Source organism: Lagopus leucura, unplaced genomic scaffold, assembly GCF_019238085.1.
Source record: "Lagopus leucura isolate 7727_CA_CO unplaced genomic scaffold, USGS_WTPT01 Super-Scaffold_100159, whole genome shotgun sequence".
NCBI classification, from domain to species: domain Eukaryota; kingdom Metazoa; phylum Chordata; class Aves; order Galliformes; family Phasianidae; genus Lagopus; species Lagopus leucura.
This window is the reverse complement of record NW_024962335.1, coordinates 30,191,179-30,211,321: the sequence shown is the minus strand read 5'-3', so window position 1 is coordinate 30,211,321 and position 20,143 is coordinate 30,191,179. Positions and strand designations below refer to the sequence as shown.

General features: G+C 47.1%; 1 protein-coding gene across 16 annotated transcripts in view; it reads right to left on the bottom strand.

Annotated features, from left to right (window-relative positions):
- The window catches only part of PPFIBP1 (PPFIA binding protein 1), a 101,675-nt gene extending 82,164 nt beyond the window's left edge, over positions 1-19,511 (bottom strand). For all 16 annotated transcript variants that reach the window (XM_042889416.1, XM_042889415.1, XM_042889420.1 and 13 more), the window contains exon 1: positions 19,415-19,511. The gene's annotated coding sequence lies outside the window, so the exon portion shown is untranslated. The remainder of the gene's footprint in view (positions 1-19,414) is intronic.
- Between the last annotated feature and the right edge of the window lie 632 nt (positions 19,512-20,143).

Here is a 20,143-nt window from a genome sequence, read left to right as displayed (position 1 = left end):
AGGGGGTGGTTAGGCACTGGAACGGGCTCCCCAGGGAAGCGGTCAAAGCACTGAGCTTGCTAGAGTTCATCAAGTGTCTGGACAATGCTCTCAGATGCATGGTCTGATTTTTGGGTGGTCCTCTGTGGAGCCAGGAGTTGGACTTGATGATCCTTATGGGTCTCTTCCAACTTCAAATATTTTATGATTTTATGTCTTTTACTTTGGAACACTTATGGTATAATTTTTTGTAAAAGGCCTTTTAGGAAAGGCTAGTTTGAATCTGAAATAATTACTGCTACAGCTTGAATAATTCCACCCTCGTTTGTATACATCACCTATTCACACCAAGTGTCATCTATCAACACCCAATCTCTCTCACACTTAAATCATCCTGTCCCTGCATTTCTCAGCTGCTGCAGATCACATAACTGATCTCTTATTAACAGTGGGACAGATGAGCCGCACTTAAACAAATCATACAAAAGCAGTTATTTCAGCTCTTTATTTTTGGTTTCTAGAAGGCTGTACATCTTTTGATGCACACATAAACACACAGCATCCACATTAACAACCCAGTCCGGTTTTGGCTATTACTGCACCCACAGCTGAAACCTGAAGCTGTACTTGTCCAATCTGCAAGAGCCAGCTATGGGCTGAAAAACAAAGCTTCCATCCAGACCTGAGAGTTTTTGGCCCAGACAGAAACTCAAAATGAATACTAAGGGACCTGAGCAAACTGACCACATGGTTAACCCCAGTGCCCCAAGCAGCTGATACATCATGCAACATCTCCTATCACCAAATGGTGAATCTAAACAACAAACACAAATGCCACTGACTCAACATACCAGCATTAAAGGACATGTAACACAGCCAGTTGGCACAGCAAATTAACACTTTCTGGGATCATTATAAATAATATTTATAATCTTCTGAGTCAAAGGAGAATATCGGATAGATAATTTAAGAAAGCGCCTGCAAGAAACAGTACAAATAATGAAATTACAACTGCAGAAGGTTTAAACAACACCTTTAAGCTCTTTTAAGTTAGTGATTTGAAGTGGAAGTAGACATGATCTAGGCAAGGAAGAATTTTAAGACTATGACTAATTTTGTATTAATCACTGACTGAGTCAATCTGTGAATGGAGCCCCACACCACACAGTTTCTGTCAGCTCTTGGCTTGAATTCTGCAAGTCAAAGCAAGGCTGCGGCCTGTGAAAACAGAAGTCCATCGGGGGGGATATGGAAATAGCTGAAAGACATGGGAGATTACTTTATGAACTTCACTGAAGATCCCACGCGCACAGCGCCTGTCTTATGGAAGTGTTGTGATAAGCAGTCTGTGCAATCAGAAATGCGATAATTCAATTTGCCACAGGACGAATTTAATACCAACAAAAACCGCTCGCCAGGATTCTGCCTCTTTCGTAGTTCTGTCGAGTTTGCTAGCAGAAAGGTGACCAAACTCACCGACCTCGTAAACCACACGGTAAGCTGGCGCACGCTGCCATCTCCAGATCCCTGCCTCTGAGGTGACACCGGCTGCCCACTGTGTCTCAGGTGGCCCTGGTGCTGGAGGCCAAAAGGCCGCAGCGGCTTTCCTAGAGACAATTGTCTTTTTTTTTTTTTTAAGGGTAAAATAGTGGCAACAGGATGTAACATCGCTATCACTAAACTAACATAGATTATCAAAGGGATTTCATCTCACACAGACACCGGTTTGGGTTTATTCTTCTACAAAGGCAAGAGCCAGGAAAAGCTTCCACATGCCTCCAGGTTGGAAGCTTATGGGACAGCTTCAGCCTTGGTTCACTCAAAGTATTTCTATAAGAAATAAGCACAAAACACTCCCCTGACAGAAAGGGATCTGGGCTCACATGCAGGGTTTGCAGTAACATTTTCCAGAAAGATGCCTGCCCTTCAATTACCCTCACCTGTTCCAGGCATCCTGCACTCTGAAGACTAATGATACTTTGCCATTCCTGGATGGAACTTAAGTAGCTCCAACACCACAAACTTCTGAAACCCTGTTCATGAGGCACGTATACACAAGCTCTACGTTTCCAAAGCCAAGATGTGAGGCAGAAGCTATACGAACAGCAAAAAACCAAAGCACTTACCAACAAAAAGAACAAAACTTTTTTGTCATTGTTGCTTTTGCTGTCAAAAAGATGCAGTCAAGATTTGAGGAAAAAAACCCTAAAAATTAAGATAATGATAACTAGATGCTTTGCTGGCTACAGAAGCAAGTTTCATACATTTACTTTGCTATTTCTCTATACAGACATGTCAGTTGTTTCAGCCCTTTTAAGCTGTTAATATATACGCAAACAGGATTCAGATTATGTGCTTCCATATGCACTGCCAATAATCCTCAGAATGTTATTTCTACTAATCACATTGTTCCACACAATATTAAAGCACATGATTGTAGAATAAAACCCTCACCACATATTTTTGGCTTGGAATCTTAAGGGAATTGAATGTATATGTTAGTGTTGCTTGTAAGCCCTCACCCTGTTAAACATTCGAGTCAGTAGTCACTTTTGACCGTGTTTGGTAGAAGAAAAAGAGATCTAGATGTCACACTCCCATATGTTCGGGAGACATTAACATGTAGGTAGGTAGAGTACAAGCATGCAAAGCAACCTCACATAATGCTAAACTCTACTGCAGAAGCTCAGCAGTGCCTGGCTTTGCTAATCCCAGTGTCTGGCCTGCCAGCACAAGGACAGGGCAGGTCTAACTAACCCTAATCCTAACCCGGGTTATTATTATCCCTGATTCAGAAGCAGGGGAAACTGAGGGCCAGCAGCAGCCACTCTCAGAGGTGCCCCGGGGCAGGTATGGAAGCACTCTGCAAGGCCAGTCAGGAATAGGCACCCAGGCACATTCCATCAATACTGGCAAACCAGGTTGGCCCAGACCCTCTCTGTACCTGGCAGAGCATAGCATAAGCAGAGGTTTTATTTGCATTCATTTCTACAAACGTTTCTGTAATGTGAAAGCAGAATGCCAATACCTCCTCCCCACTAATACTACCAAGCCTCTCAAGTCAAGGTTGATTTTATCATAATCAATCTATTAGAGCACTTCATTTAAGGAGCAAGTAAGAATGATGCCACTGGCAATTACAATGTGTTATCCTCAGAGGAAAAACTTCATCAGCTATTGGACTCTCTCCTTCCTTAGAGAGGTCAGTGTTTTGCAACAACAGAACAACTATTTTTCACCCAGGGAAAACACCCAGGAAGCACTGACCAAACTGACCAGGAACAAAAACACCAATGAAGTGGTGCCTGTACTGACTGGGGAGGGAAAAAGACAAGTTCCACCATTTAGTTATCATGTTTGGAGGAAAAGTAGCCTGTAATTAAATCAGGAAGAATAAGAACATACTTTCAAGAGAAGATTTTTAAAACCCGTTTGATCATGCTCAAGAAACAGATGGCTGTATGTTCCTTTTTGAACAAGAACACATTTTCAAGAGACAGAAAAGTTGCTGGCAGAGCAAAAGACTTCGGGGATAAGCAACAAGATGAAAAATAGTTCTTCCCTTCTCCGTTATCACATCAAGCCCAGAATGATTACACCCTCTCCACGGTATTAATATGCAAACCTTCCTTGGGATGATAGCCCACACATCAGCGTGCATTTTATCCCTGCATACGTACTGGAGCTGCACATAACCAGAGCCAGGAGAGTTGGACAGCCACAGCAGCCTTAGCTGCTTTGCAGTAAATGCCCCAGGTGAAACAAGAGCATCATGCATCCTTACAGCAGTGTGAAAAAGGCACTGATCCTGTCATCGGATCTGCCCTGCGATGAGATGATCTCTCTTCAGCTGTGATAGTCTGGCTCCTTTTATTAATAGCTGTGTGCTGGCACCTAAAGCTCAGCCTCCGTGTCAAGCACTGCAGCGTGTCAGAGAAAGATAACACAAAGTTTATGGCATCAAGCTAAGAAACACAGGGGCTGGGAACAAGACAGAGCTTGAGAATGGACACAAAAGCATCCAACAAGCATGACAAGCCCTAAACCCCCAATGAAAAACACATCAGCTGACTGGGAACATCTGACCCCCAAAAGCAGCTACCTTCACCCCTGATCTTGGCCCTATTATCTCTCCCACTTCACCCACAGTATTTTCACCCTGAGTAGATAAATGTTTCATATTTAGTTGGTTAGTCACCAACATGCAATACCACCTTTTAAAATGCATCCTCTTCCCATTTCTTCATGTAAGATGGGGATCCACAGGCTGAGATCACCTACAGCAAGCTGAAATTAGACAGACAGCTCACTGCAGCTCCTACCAGGCTCATTAAACTACTGCAATTATTACGTACTTGACGGTAATGCACCCCCTACAAAGCACTTCCCTTCCCCCCTGCATCACTGATTGTTACTCATGAGGGCACTTACTATAATTTTTATAAAGAATTTCTCATGTAGTCTAATTTGCAGAATAGCAATCACTCTTTTTTCCCCTTTTTACACTCTTCTTTTTCCCCTAAACAGCAAATAACAACAGTTATTTGCTGTTTATTCCATGGCCCTCCTTCCCCAAAATTTCTTTCAGATGTTCTTTACGAAGCCAGATACATTGGGTTGCTAGAAAAGAAGGTATCATGGAAACACAATGTTTCAAGGCAGTTGGAGTGGAAAAGAAGAGTAATTGAGGAGCCTCTACATCCCTAAATTCGCCTGGCGTTTCTTGCCAAAAGAAATCCACAAACTTAATGGCATGAAGCTGTGACAGAGGAAGTATGGTCGGACATAAGGAAAAGGATCTTCACTGAGAGGGTGGTCAGACACTGGCATAGGCTCCCCTGTGGTTGTCTGGACCTCATAAGCCCTCAGTCTTATGGTCTGATTTATGGTGGTTTTTTTTGTGAAGCCTGGAGTTGGTCTCAACGATCCTTGTGGGCTCCTTCCAACTTGGGACATTCTATAATTCTGTGATTTCTTCCTTAAATAAAGCAAGGAAAGACAGCCTACATAAAGAACTCCTTCTCTACACTAAGACTGCGGTCCTGTGCATGCAACCCACACTTTAACGGCCAGTCTCAAAGTAGCTTTTTCAGCTTTTTATTAGACACTAGATGTTCTGGGTGCCAGAAAGGTCACTACAGAAATAATCACTGTCCTACAGTGGCTACCACTCCCTAGCAGACAGGCTAAAATAGAGGTACAGATTGGCATCCAGCCTTCCGTAAAGTACCCATGATGGACTGTTTAGCTCGTGGCTGAGCCCTTGTCCTTGCTGAGCCCTCAGATGTCGTGTCTGCTCTCACCAAGAAGGGAAACCCTGTTGCTGGCTTTCAGCGCCTCATTACATGCAAACCTCTTTGCTCTACCTGCTTAAAACCAATTCAGCCCAAGCAAAGGAATAGACTATAGTTCCAAACTCCTACCCGCAAAAAATAGTGCTATTTGACATAAAAGGGAGAAGAAAACTGTTAATAGTAGGACAATTCAGACAGCATTTGCAAAAATCCCATTACACACTTCTATGCTTCCAGGTTTCCAAACAGCCTTTCCACGGCGCAGTGAGTTTTGTATTATTACTAGCTAGGCACAGAGAAACTTAACTGCGCCGTATTAACAACTCAGCATTTGATTTCCTATCCAAGGGTCCTACTGCTTTTAATTAAAATAGTACATTGCAGGGTTGTTAAGCCTATGCAAATCCCACACTGTGAAGTCAGCGCTAATAAATGCACAGGTAATCTTAGAACTTCCATGCAAGGTCTGTGATACAGTTAAAAATAAGCTTTGTTAGTACAGAAAGAAAAATACACGAAGGCACAAGAAATGCTTTTGAAGGCTAAGCTTTGCCAAACCCAACCTCAGTCTTATTATAGGGTCTGTGAGCCACTATGAATCTCCCCAGCTCCCTGCTTAAGCAGGGCACTTTACCAGGACGTGCTCCATCGGATTTGCTGCAGGTTGAGGATTTCATCCGAGATTTCCTCTGTGGCAATCATACAACACAAAGAGCTGAAACAAGGTAACACCTCATTTGAGGCCTAAATGAGGTGCAGCAAAGACAAGAAAGGGAGAGAGAACAGATCACTGTGGTCTGCTAACAGCAAGCATTTTCTCTGTCTAAATATAAGGGAGACAGTTTTGACTGGAAGGGAATTTTGACAGGGTTGTAGCAGTGACTTAATGGAACAAACACCCATTTGCTTGAGCCAACACTGAGTTAGCCCCAGAATTTTGACTGTAATACTTGCATATCATCAGAGCACACGAGAGGGTGCTTGTAGAGCTAAACCAATTTTCAATGTTTCATTAGGTTCTTTCATGTCAGACAGACTTTTTTTTTTTTTACAGAAGGAGTTGGGAAAACACAGTCTAGTTGTGAACTCCAAGGGGAGATGATCCCGACACGCAAGGTAACCATTGATCCAACGACCAGAGCTGTTTGCTTTCCTGAGCAGCTATAATTATCCCCGAAATTATTTGAAGGGGCAGGGTGGGGCAGAGGAGGGCCAGCAGGCCAGTGGGATGGCCAAAGAAGCAAAAGGGCTGCATGACCACCCCCCAGAGCCTCGTGAAGGCCCAGGCTGGGATCCATCCCTCTTCACTCCTGTTCCCACTTATCTGGAGGGGAGGAAATTGGACAAGAGCAGGCTGAGCTCCAGATGTGCACAGCTGGCACCTATGGGGTAGAACTGCTCAGGGTCAGGTGCAGGAGCAGGGAGCTCTTTCACAACCCCTCGCCAGCTGTCCTGCGTCACTCAGCCTACACACAACAGGGATGATGGTTGGATGAGTGGCCACGCAAACAAGCTTAGAGCTCCATGTAGCATTATGGCTGCAGCCACAGGGAACTGATTTTGGCTCAGCACGGGGCTTTCTGGATAGCAGAGCCAGGGAAGTGACAAATAAAAGGCCTCAAGCCCATACAGTTTATCTCGCTGGTCCTCCCGGTAGCCATTTCATTACATCAGTCTTTTCCTAACGAAGAAAGGTCAAGCTATAATTTTCTTTACTTTAAATTTATTGTTTCCCTCCAACTAAGGGTATTTTTAATCCAGGAAAAAAGCAAAAGGAGATTTATTAGTTCAACAGACACTGAAGCAAACTCATTTCAGAAAAAAAAGAAGCCATTGTTTTCCTGGTCTTTTTAAGGAGGGGGAAGATAGAAAACAAGCAGCCAAGATTGTTAGCAGACAGAAAACAAAGAAATAAAGCAAAAAGAGCCTTTATTCCCAAGAGCTCCTTTTAAACAACAAGGAAGAACCAAGCAACATAGTGGTACTTCCTGTGACCCGTAACATTAAGCTTGGCAAAATGAGGTCACCCCATTGGAACAGCTTCTGCCACCCTCACTGTGTGAGCAGAGTGCTGAACCCAAAGGGGCTCAGATCAGCAGGGGGGCACGCAGAGCAGGGTCTCGCTTGTGGGCAGTGTACAGAAAAGTCCTGGAAAGGTGCTCACCCAAACATTCATCCATAAGGGAACTGAGTAACTGCTTCCCACAGGACAAATGCAGAGCAAAGCCTGGGGCAGGGACAAGCGACAGGAAAGCTCTTCCACAGCACAGGGCTAAGCGAGCGCTAACTAGATAATGTACACACACCAGCCCTGCTCCCAGCTTCACTCACGCTGGGTATATTTAACAGTGGTATTACTCTCTGGTGAATTCAATCCATGATTAACCACACCGTATTGTCATGCCCTTGCTATAAAAAGCGTTTGGAAGCAATACAAGCAGCTATACCCACAATACATTTTATAATACACACAGCCTGAGGAGCACCACTTGATGTATTATTGATAGGCAGCCACTTCTGAAACGAGACAGACTTTGAGGAAGAAAACGGCACAACAAATACACAAAACTGCTGCAGGACTTAGATAAACAGACTAATTAGCAGAGAGCTTGTATACATTGAAAAACTTAACTGAAGCGGTGCCCCTAGCTTGACCTCCCATCTGCATCTCTAATTGGAATATGGCTCTTTTAATTTGTGTTAGAAGGAGACGGCGGCAACAGCTCAACTAAGAGCATTCCAGGGACACCAAAGGGGCAGGCAGCACTGGGGTACCCTTAAGTCCTGCAAGTTTGCCCCAGTGTTCTCCCAAAAATGGGCACAGGTGGGAAGGAACAACAACCGCATATCCTGTGGACAAATTCAGAAAGCAACTAAGCCCTTTTAATTATGAATATATACAGTTACACTTGCCTAAGGCAAGCAGGCATTATGTCCTAAATCAGGATCCCTCAACTCTGAACCCAGGTAGGAAGCCCAAATAATGGTCTTTATGCTCACAAAATCACCACTGAATCTTGATGGCTCACAAGCAATATGGCTTTAATCTCATTTAAAAGATGATGAAAAGTAATGCCACCCCCCAAAAATATTTTTCTCCATTCTTCTTTTGACTGTTTTCCATAATTCAGCTCCCCACTAACAAGGCTATTTCTTTAAAACAGACCAGTTTTAAAGGATTGCGTTCTGGTGTGTATTTTTATGCATTCTCCCTGCTCACTATGCCATTGGAAGCCTTTGAGTATTGCACATACATACACAAGGAAACTGTACTTCTACTCAGATTAAGCATCTGCAGTGCTTCTTTCCAATATCTAAGCTTGTGTCTTATGCAGGAAATTGAACTAACACATGGCATCTTTTAATTTCCTAAGAGCTCTTCAACAATTGAATTTGCAAAACAACAGACCAGCACTCTGAACTACAGTAGGTGGTTTACAGAGTGTTCGAAGGCAAGCTCTTGTTCAAATGCCTGTCCAGAAATCCAACACTACTGTTTACTATTCCCAGCCACACAGTCAATGAACAGAACATAACCACAAGAGCACAGCTGAGAGCCACTCCCCCTCTGCTCGAAGTCACAGTTGATTCTCAGTCTTCAAGCCTGCTTGTCCCTGGGTACAAGCTCACACAATCCAGCTAAGCTGCAGCCAGCACAGCCTTGTGAAGGCAAGCTAATAGTGATCAGCCTTACTCTGTTGTCTGAAAATGAAGCCAGCCCTTGGCCACCAGAGGTCCCAGCCCCTCTTGCCTTACTAACCTTATGACGGCAATGCCAAGCGTGACAGCCCCAGCTCTGCCTCCTCAAAAACACACTGCTTTCACTCAGCACTTGTACATGGCAAGGGCTCTGCACAGCACGCCATCAGAAAGATGCATCAAGCAAAACTTTGGGGACAACTCCTTGTGCTGCCAAGTCCATGGCTTCAGACTATTTTTAGGAAGTTGTCATTGTAGAAGCCAAAATAACACCTCTCCCTCTGTATGCACACAGCTGGACATGAATCACTGCCTGCAGTGCAGCATCTGCATCCACCTCATACATGAGTTACAATAGGAAGGAAGCCCTGAGAGGCAGCCTCCTCTCTGGAAATGCACCACAAGTAGTTAACATGCTCGTATGCTGAGCAAGCAGTGAAAGGGAGGAGGGACCCTGCCGGTACATGGGACAGAGTTGGCACGTTCCTTCCTCGCCTTCAGCAGCATTTCCTCTGTCCTTTATTCCTAAGAAGCATGCTTGAAAAGCCAACATGTGATTCCCACTGTGCAACACAGAATTGCTCCTTTTCTCAACTATGGGTGTGGGATCACAGCTGCCCTCAGCCTGCACAGCCTCACAGACGGGCTGCATGCTTGTTTCCCTCCACCAGACTGTCGTGCTCCCCCGCTGATGTGCAGTTCGAAACCATACTGTGGCAGTGCAGGGTGACCTGGATCCCATCCAGGGGAAATCCTGCTGGCCACTGAGGCTGTCCTTCCTGCTGGACGCTCCTCCACACCTTTACCCAACTGCTGGCCAACAGGCTCAGGACCACAGGCAGCCCCGGAAAGCTCCCTCAGCAGCACACCTCTCTTCTTGCGCCAGGTCTTTGCTGCCAGCTCGGCCACTGTCAAGCACAAGGATAAAGCACACCCATCCAGATGATAAGCAAGCTCCCACCAGGCAGGCTAACCAGCTCCAGGATGGCCTGCGGCATGCAACCTGGCCTCTCCCTGTGCTGCAGGGAGGAGCACACGAGCCCACAACCACAACCTCATGCTGAGCAGGTCTGTGCTACGTTTTGCTACCTTACTTCATATCTCAGACACCACTCCACCTCCCAGCACCCACAGTCCTCCTCCTAAACCCATTCAAGGAGCTCTGCTTCTTGCAAACACCCACACAGTGAACTCGGAGCTCTGGCTCGTCTCAGAGCTTCGTGAAGTTGAGCAGGCACAGCCAACTGTTGGAGGAGGATTGGCTTCACATACTTCATAGTCTTAAAGCTATGCAATGTGTTGAATCTCCTGCTTACTGTAGAAGGCGTAACATAATTTCATTGGGATTAATCTCACGTATGGCTTCTATCAGGTTCCGCAGAACCTCTGGCTGCCCTCACACTTCTATGTAAACACAGGCGAGATGCAGGCAGGAACCTGCACAGATGAGAGACGAAGCCCTTGCCTCAGGGCCCTATCATGCAAGCTAGACAGGAAGGGTTAAAGGAAGAACTCCGAGCTGACCAGAGCGGGATCCTCTCCTTGATTTCAAGAGCAGCAAATAGGGCCAGGGACACTGGCACAGTGTTGTTAGCATGCAAGGGAAAGAGAAAGGCAGCCAACAGGGTAAGCATGTCCAGTACAAAAGTGGAAGGGCCTCCTTTGCTGTTTTTGATCAAGCATTAGTCTGAGCGACTGCTTCAGTCTCGGTCCCCTAACAGTACCAGGTGTTACAAGGGTATAGGACACTTCCTCACTTTTCAGGGTAAGGCATGGCAGGACTCCACTGCATGCGACAATGAGACCAGGCCTGAATCCCCACAGCCATAAAAAATGGCATAGTACATTTTGTACGAAGAGGAATTAACTGCAATATCACGGTCAAATTCCAGTTTAGCAGCAGCAGTTCAGCTGGAAGCACCGTCCCAAACAAGCGGGTATCCAATCCTCAGCTATTGCCACACGCTGCAACTTCCCTCCCTGTCCAGTCCCTCCCCTCCCAAAGAGGTACTGCAATAAATCAGCGTATCGAGGCAAGTCCCTACAGAAACATTATCTTGTTCCAACTTCTTCTGCACTTACAGATGCCTGACAGTACAATTAGCCCTGCCTAACCACGGCAGACCCAGCTCTGCAACCTGTTATTTTTGTGCCATGCCCTGAAGTTGGAGCAGAGCAGCACGCAGAACAACGGCACGCACAGTGCGACCTCACATATACTTTGACAGCTGCTTTTTCCTACCAGTGCTGTATTTCACTAGGAACAAAGTGACTTTCCAGGACAGTGCAGGACAGGGACGTCACTTGCTTTTTCTTCACCAAACAAAACGGGCCCAGGCATTTGTTGCCAGAACATGAACAAATGTTCACTGCGACTCCTGCTCACCGTATCTCGGTGGTATTTTCACCAATGAATGCATAAATTATCATTACATCAAAGGCAAGGTTTCCAGTTGGAAATTATTTACTTTCCCCTCAATCGCGGCAGCTCTGGCAAACTCACCCAAGATACAGATTATGTACAAATCAGCCAGCAAGTGCTCGCATGCTGGGAGCTGTTCAAACAGGAATAATTCAATCTTTTTGTAGCCTTACCCTAGCTAATTTGCCACAAGCTGTCTCTTTTCAGATGCTACATGGAACACGAAAGGAGGAGGAAAAACTGGATTAAGCTGGAGCACTTACAATCAGCTCATCTACCAGGAGTTCAGGTCAGTTAGTTTTCTATTTAAAACAGCTTGTTTTTCAGCCTCGCAAGGTTAAAAGAACAGCAATTTATTGCAGTAATCAAATGCTGGACAAGCGTGCAACAATGACTTAACTAATGCAAACGATTTTCAGTCTGCATGCAAGGAACATAAGAGATAATTGGAGGGCACTCTCTTCCATTTGCATTTTGCAAGTACTTTTTAGGTAGCCATGGAGACATTACTGCCACCTTCTTCTTTCTGTCATAACTAGACAGCTATTGATTTGTTTGTAAAAATTCCTTGGAAGAGCAGGGAAAGAAGAAGGAGCTTCCCACGAGGACTGAGAGCAGGAAGCTGAAGGAGGTTCAGAAGGATTTCTGATGGAGACAGCAGCACAGAAGCCCTGAGCTCCAGGCACTGCGTCAGTATTTCGGCCAAGCAAGGTAGCAAACATTCACCGCTATGCAACATGTGGGCAGAAGAGGGACAGCCTGCCAGCCAGGTCCAGAAGGAATAACACCTGCAGCTCTGTCTGCCACCATCCCATGGAAAGGGAGGTAATTTCCAAGGCCTGTTGTTGTTCTGTTCCGACGCAGAGCTCTCTAGAGATGCTGTGAGACTTTATCCTGGCAACATCTTCTGCACTTCGCTCTCCTTTCCAACAGTAGCTCTAAGAGCCTGCTGTAAGCAGAGTAAACCCTGTCCTTTAGAGGTCAAAAGGACATTGATATCCAAAAGAACCCCAAGGGAAACGCCGTTTGCCATTCTGACATCAAACACTTCTGCATACGTGGATTTAAGACCGCATGTTGTGACACGCAATTCCAAAACCCAAGCAACCAAGCTGGAAAACACTGTGTCACACAGATAAGGACAGGCAAGTAATTATGGATTCAGGTCCCATTCAGAATCTCTCAATAATGAGAACGACATATCAGGCTCGAAACAGATTTTTCCCTTTGGATAAAACAGAGAGGAAAAGCCTTTTCAGCCAAAATATTTTTCTTAAATTCACCTTAGACCCAGTTACAACAATGGAGCCTGAACCTGCAGGATTATCTTTCCCACCAAGTAGCAGGAAGTTTACCAGCACCACCCTGAAAACAAATCACAATGCTCTTATCTCCATGTTGCATTTTAAGCCTCACAGCTGTCCCACCAAAAGGATGCTCTCAGGCAATGCTGCAAATGGAGGGATAGCCAGCACAACAAGCTGCTGCAGAAGCATCTGCACCCATGAGGGATCTGCTACTGCTCCTTGCACATGCCTGTGGTGTCCAAATTCCTAGCCTGAGGATGCTCCCGAAGCCATGTTTCTGTATCAGCGTGGGCACAGTTGCACCAGTCCAGACTACATGGTGAGAGGAACACCAGTATGAATTAGGAGAAGTCCAAGAGGACACTTCTGGTTAGGACCTGTTAATGACAAGTTTCACGCCCAAAAGAAGGTCAGATGAGTGTAAGCCACTGCATGCTCTTTTTGGAAAGGAAAAAACCACAAACAGAAAAAACTGCTCTACCTAAGACAAGAAAATCTCCTTTGCTGAAATAAGAAAAACAGGTTCTCAGATCCACACTTAGCCAAGAAACATAAATATGCAATTCTGAACCTTGCCCTGATGTTTCCTTTAGAAACATAGCAAATTAAAAGCACTGTCATAAGTCAAATGAGCTTTGGTTAAGAGAGAGGGGGGAAAAAAAAAAAAAAGGGTGAATGGACAAGCCTTTTCAGGTCTCTGCTCTGAAGCAAAACCAACTTCCCACAGTTAAGAGTAAAGAAATAACCTCCAACTAATGCTGTTCTGGAAGCAGGACTTGGGGCACTACAAGGCTAGCTCCTAAACCCATCAGGAGGTATCCAGCTCCCCTGTGCCTTTCCTGGGGTTCAACTGCTCAACATATCCACCTCTGCCAATGCTTACATACACTTGGGAGAGAAAATACCAAGTCAAGACGTCAGGATAAACACCTACGCAGAATTCCTGGATTATTCTAGGTCCTCTGAATCCATGTTGCACTTGGGTGTAGCAATCCCAGATACGTTTACGGGCTTGTAGCCCTTACCATGAGCCAGCAGTGTGGGCAGACAGGGACAATACAAGAGGAATGGTTTTAAACTAAAAGAGGGGTAATTTAGATTAGATGTCAGGGGATGTTTTTCGTTGAGAGAGTGGTGAGGAACTGAACAGACTGCCTGGAGAGAATGTGGATACTCCACCCTGGAGGTGTTTAAGGCCAGGTTGGACGGGGCCCTGAGCAGCCTGATCCAGCGCTTGATCTAGCAGTTGGCAGCCCTGCTCTTGGCAGAAGGGCTGGAACTAGAAGGTATTCAAGGTCCCTTCCAACCCAAGCCATTCTATGATTCTTTGAATGACTTAAGTTCCAAGCAGATTCTGCTCTAGTCAAGAGCTGTTTTGCAGAAAGCTGCTCAATGGCACACAGTAGTCAAAGCATACCGAGTAAACTCTGCACATCCAGCGAGAACATCTGCCCAACTGCTGGGTGTGCGTGGAGCACTCCAGTGGGTGCCCAGGGAAACAGGCAGCTAGCAGCAAGCCACAAGCCACAGAAACTACCGTGATGAACAGAACACAGTCTGTGAGCCATGGCTTGGTCTCTCCAAACGCAAACAGGATCAATCTTCCGCAGCATCTTTCTGCTCCAGAGAAGCCAGCCTTGAAGTCTGCTGAGTTCTGCTTCAGGAGGTAAATGCCAACACAACGGGTTCTGATTCACTTACTAAATGATTCTTCTTGGAAAAAAAAATACATAATAATTTTTAAGAACCTTCTTTCTGCATTTCACAACTTACTATGAAATGTCTTACTATTCTCAGTGTGCTGGATAGCCCCTCAGCCTTGTCACAAATGTCCAGTCAAGTAACCAAGAGAGAACTGGGTTCACAGAGCATGCCCACCACATGGAGCACATGGACAGCCACATGCACAGCTGTCATGGGATAAAAGGCATCACCCTTCCTCATACTAAAAAACAGATCCCTCTGTTATTCAGTAAGTGCACATGTGCTCCTGATTCTGTCCTTCATGCAGAGAAACAATTTGACAGTGAAAGGAATGGGGGTGTGCGTGGAGGGGGGGGATGTTTGGCAGTTTGCTCTTTTTCACCACATTAAAGCTATTTTTCTGTTACCAACTGAACTTCACATATGTTGCATCTCCCTTCAATACCATTTGTCCTAGGAACTATTTGGGGCTGTATTCTACCTTCATATTTAAAATGCATGCTATACTTTCTCCCTAGAGTTTCGCTTCAGAATTCATCACCTTGAGAAAAGGCATGTAAGTCTGTATCGTTATCATGATTTCCTCTTACATTGCTGTAGCTGTTACAAAGCAAGAAAATAAAGCTGCTCTCCCAAATCTGCCACATTTGGAGCGATGAGAAAGCTCTGAAAATCTGATAACCACTGCCATAAATCAGCACATTTTAAATCATCCTGAGATGTACTTAGATGGCTGCCTTTGACAACGCAAAGATTCTCCAGTTTAGAGTTCAGATGCTGCAATAGTTGGCTCGATTCTCTGGCGTGAGCTCTCTACTACCATCAACGAAAAAGTCCTTACTTAAAGATGCGAGTCTACACCAACTTCAGGGTCAGCATGCTTGATCTCAGAACCCTTTGCTCACAAATAGCATTCAGTGGGATACACTATTCATTCAAAGGTTGCAACGCTGTATCACACAGCCAGAGCCCCTCCACTTCTCTTCCCGCCTCCTCTGCAGCAGATGAAGATGGCAGATGAAACACAGGGAGAAGATTATAGCTACAGCCAATGTCAAGTTCTGTACCTAGTGTGTTTCCGCTGAGGGAAGAAATCATCTCTTCTTCTTAATTGGTTTATCTTGGTCTTCTTACAGAAATAGAAGCAGAGCAGTGGGAAAAAGCACAAAGATTTAACACACCACATTTTCTTCAAGTATAACAGAAGACAGAGAGGAACAAAACACTCTGGAAGCTAAAGATATCGGGAAATCATACATGCCCACAGAAAGGGCAACACAAACTGTGGGGAAGCAACAGCAAACCCAGTGCGATGACTGAATTACTAAGAGAAACTTCCAACCTTTACATAGAAGTGAAGTACAATCTAGGCAGCAGTGTCAGAAAAATGACAGTGCCAGAAAAATGAAAGGCCAAGATGGACCAAACCATACATCAGTGTGTGAAAAAGAGAGAATGGATGCATCCTTCCCTGCACCTCGCAGCACGTTCATCACTGAACACCCTTGCTGGAGTCTTCAGAGCAAGGAAAAACCCACTGAGATAGGCGTTAGGACTTAACATAATCAGCAGCTGAATGAAATTAAAGATGCAACAGCTGTGAAAGACAACCCTCTGGCAAGAGAAACACTGTTACCCAAAAAGACCAGGCTTGAATTCTGGACAAGATGCTGACTTCTCATAAACTGGGCAGATGTGATCTCTCAGAAGGAACACGCAGCCTTTCCTAGCACAGGCTGCAATGAGTGCTGTTTATAAATCAGCCACCTCCAAAGAGCTACCTCAATAGTGACACCCACCAATTCCTGAGGCAGTGATTAAATGGCAGCGGTGAACCTTCCAACAACAATCTTCATTTTCCTACCTTGACACAGGGCAGGGTGATGTCCTTATCATACTGAAACCAGAACATTCAGTGCAAATGCAAAGATTGGTGAAGGAGAAAAAGACACGGTATTTCTGCTAAGGAGACACTGCAGAACACCAGCTCAGCTCTGGGCACGCAAACAAAATGACCACAGGGCAGGACAGGGTGTGAATTTATAGTACACGTTCAATAAACGTTAAGTGACCGCCTGGGTACAGACACCAGCAGTAAACACAAGGCGAGGCAATGTAGTTTACCTCTCTTGGACTGCACCCAAGAGTACAGTTGCTAATGAGATGACTAATGGGATCTCACAATTACAGTTGGGGGGGAGTCAGGGGCACTGCTCAGCCTGAGTGCAGAAAGGCATTAAGCAGTTTTATTATTAAGGTACTAAGTGCTTTTATTTATTCTTAACATGCGGTTGTATGCAGATGCTATACAAGAGGAGTGAACACAACAAAACCTGCCTGACCCTTCCAAAAAAACTACTGCATTTTTCAAGGCTATGGATGTAGTGAGGCCAAACGAAAATGGGCCAGAACATGTCTGCACAGCTTTAAAGAGGTAACAACACTGGAGTTTTGCTTTGAGGGCAGAAAATAGCAAAGGTACAGACACTAAAGGGAAGAAGCCACCTTGGATATACCCACCATTGCCATTTCTGAGCCAAGGCACCTTGGATCTTGCCAAAACGCCCATAGATTCAGCAGCGGAATGGGGGCTTTCCTCAATTGTTCCACGAGGAATTTCCAGGATACTCCATTCTCTCCCTAAATCCTGGCAAATATTTGGCCTATTCCTTTCTCTAGTAAGAACTATTTCTAGTAAGAACTAGCAGACACCCCTCTCCTCCCCTCCCCCCCCCCTCCGGCCCCCACCACAGGAGTCAAGGGAATGTTTTGACCATCACACCGGAGCCATGACCCAGGCACCTCTCTGTGCTCCCTCACCTTTACAGAGACCTAACATGAAGCACAACAAAAATCAGTTGGGTTTGCAGAACTCAGGCAGGTTCTGAGCAGTGCTATCTTGCTAGCCTCCAGTAAGCCAAAGGTACATTTTGATGCCATCACTCACTGTTAAGAAAGTGACTAAGCTTTCTGTCCTCTTACTTCAGGGAGAGAACTTTTTGCTCACTGAAACCACCTTGATTTCTTGATGTGGTAAAAGATGAAAACACCACAGAAGCCCCACTCGTGCAAATATAAGACACAAAGCCTTCTGCAGAATGCTGGGTCTGCACGTCAGCACACAGATGTCTTCACACCATCCTGACCTATCTGGTAAGCAGAAAGCAGTGGTCCTGATGGGACCAGGATGGTAGTATCACAACAGAACAAGACCATCTCCCAGAGTGTCTGTAATTCCAGGAACACCAACTGCTGCAAAAAAGGTCTCCCACAACATCTCTGCAGGCCTTTTCATCAGGACCACATCACTTCCCGCAATGTGTTTTACACTGTAGCAGGCAGCACAGGCCACAGCAGAAAGAGGATTCAGGAAAAGACAACACTCAGAGCCTTCTGCCTCGTGTGACACCCGACCTCAAGGCACTCCACCCTGAATGGAAGCAGAAACGTTACTCACTCATTTTTCCACCACACAAGATATGTACACGCAGGACAGAGCAGCTCAAATGCTCTTCAGATGAACTGCTAAACCCAGAACTCGCCAAGAAAGCACTTGAATCTGGCCCCGTGTGTTCTGTCTGGCGCCCTCGCCATTATCTTACTTTGGAAGGCTATCGTGGCAGCAGAGCACCTACCACTGCCTAGCTCACAGGCAGCGTGCCTCAAAACATAAGCAGTGCTGCCATAGAGAGAGACAGCTCTTAGAGGCCCAGCTCTGCTGCCAGGCAAACACGTGCAACTCCTTCCTGGAGGAGAACAGCAGCAACTTTGTACTCCAGGCACAGCAGCAGCGATCTTAATGCATGAGCCATGTGGCACGCAGTGACTGCCACCCATTCGCCAAACGATCCCCCTGCTGCTAGGAGCTGATCTACATCATACAGCTTTTTAAGAAATTGTGCTAAACCCTATCACTAAAACTCTGCCGGGATGGCTTCCACCCAAACTGTGCAGTGCTGCGGCTCCTTGCTTCCCACTGACACAGGGAATCCAAGAGACCGAAACACCAGCTGCGTTTGGAGCTGACACCTCACAAAGACTTCAGCTCACCTGGTTTGTGGGATGCCTCTGCCACCCATGCACGCTGCTTCCATGAGATCCGCACACAGGTTTTTACGGCAATTATAAAGCACTTTTGTCTTTCACAAACGTAAATCTGAAGCGATGGCCGCTATCTTTAATAGGAGCAATAAGTCTGGGTTCTGCACACCGGAACCTCTTGCTGTCAGACACACTCCATCACGGAAGCACAAAGAACAGTCTCGCTTCGGGTGACCCATTTTTGCTGCTTCATTTTTGGAATACGTGCACTCACACTGCTCAGTCGTGCTGCCATTTCAATCCACACCACACTTGTACGTTCTGCTGTCGTGCCTGGCCTGACACAGCAGAGCCCCCGACAGCCGCAGAGCGGGCCGAACCCGCGTCCCAAGCACTGCTTCAGCCGGGCTGCCCCTGCCCAGGAGCGCACACGCGTGGTGCCGCACCGAAGCGGAGCACTAACAGCACAGCTCACTTCTCCCCCCTGGAAACAGCTACAAAGCACCTTTTCACTACCACGGCTGCACCCAGCCAGGGCGTGAGCCAGCACGGCTATTTCGGCCCGTACCAGTGGCAAACCTAAAAGAAACAGACCTAAAAGAAATCATTACAGGATGCCGGAACCCCAGGCCTTACATCGAAACTCACTTGCCCGCTCGGGACACAACTCCCGGTCGAAGTTCCCCACCACTTGTAGCCGCAGCGCCCCGCAGAGAGGAACTCAGCCCCGCACGCCTCCCCGCCGGGCGCAGAGTAACTCCCACCAGCTCACCGCACAGCCTGCCCCGCCGTCCCCTTCCCGCCGGATGCAGCGGGGTACGCTGGGCTCGGCCCGGATCAGCCGGGCTGCAGGAACCCGCGCTCCTCCGCCCCAGGCGGGCCCGCGCCTCCCCGGGGCGAGGGTGCGCGGCGAGCCCCCCCCCTGCGGGGCCGGACCCCCTCCCTCCGCCCGCCCGGTGCCCCCTTACCCGCGTCCAAACCCCGGCGGGCCCTCGCGGGGCGCCCCTTTCTCCGTCTCCGCCTCCGCCAACTCCGGGCGGCCTCCGGCCCGCCCCACCCGCACCCCGCCTGGCACACGGCGGCCGGGACCCAGCGGGGCCGCCCCGCGCCGGGCGCTCGCCTCATTCCCCGCCCCTGGGCCGGGCCTCCCCGACGGGGCGGGCGGCAGCTCCGGGCAGAGCCGAAGCCGATTGGGTCCAACGGCGGTCACTCAGCCGGCGGAGGCGGGAGGGGAGGAGGGGGCGGTGGTGCCGGTGTCCCTCCCGCCGCCTTCGCGCCTCGGAACGGGCTGGGCGGCCGGCCCTTGGCCGAGCGCTGCGCCGTGGAGCTGCGCTGACGCGGCGCGAAACGCTCAGATGGGCGTTTGGGATGGCATCGGTTGTGGAGAAGGGCTGGGCACGGCCAGCTGCGCTTGGGGCTCGGTTGTCCCCGAACCGCGTTATTCTGCTTGTCCCGTGCCCTCCTCCCGGAGCTGGATTGTGCGAACTCTGGGTTTGATGTTTTTGTATGTGGAAAAAGTGACTTGGTTTGCTTCGCTTCTGACCGTAACTTCTTAAAGTGATTTTTTTTTTTTTTTCCATTCAAAACTGTGTGGAAAGCAAACATTCTGGGTTCTCAGCAAAACATGGAGTCTACCGCTTGCTGTTCAAGCACAGTGTGCACAGGGAGAAGCTGATCCAAAAACCTTCCTGTATCAG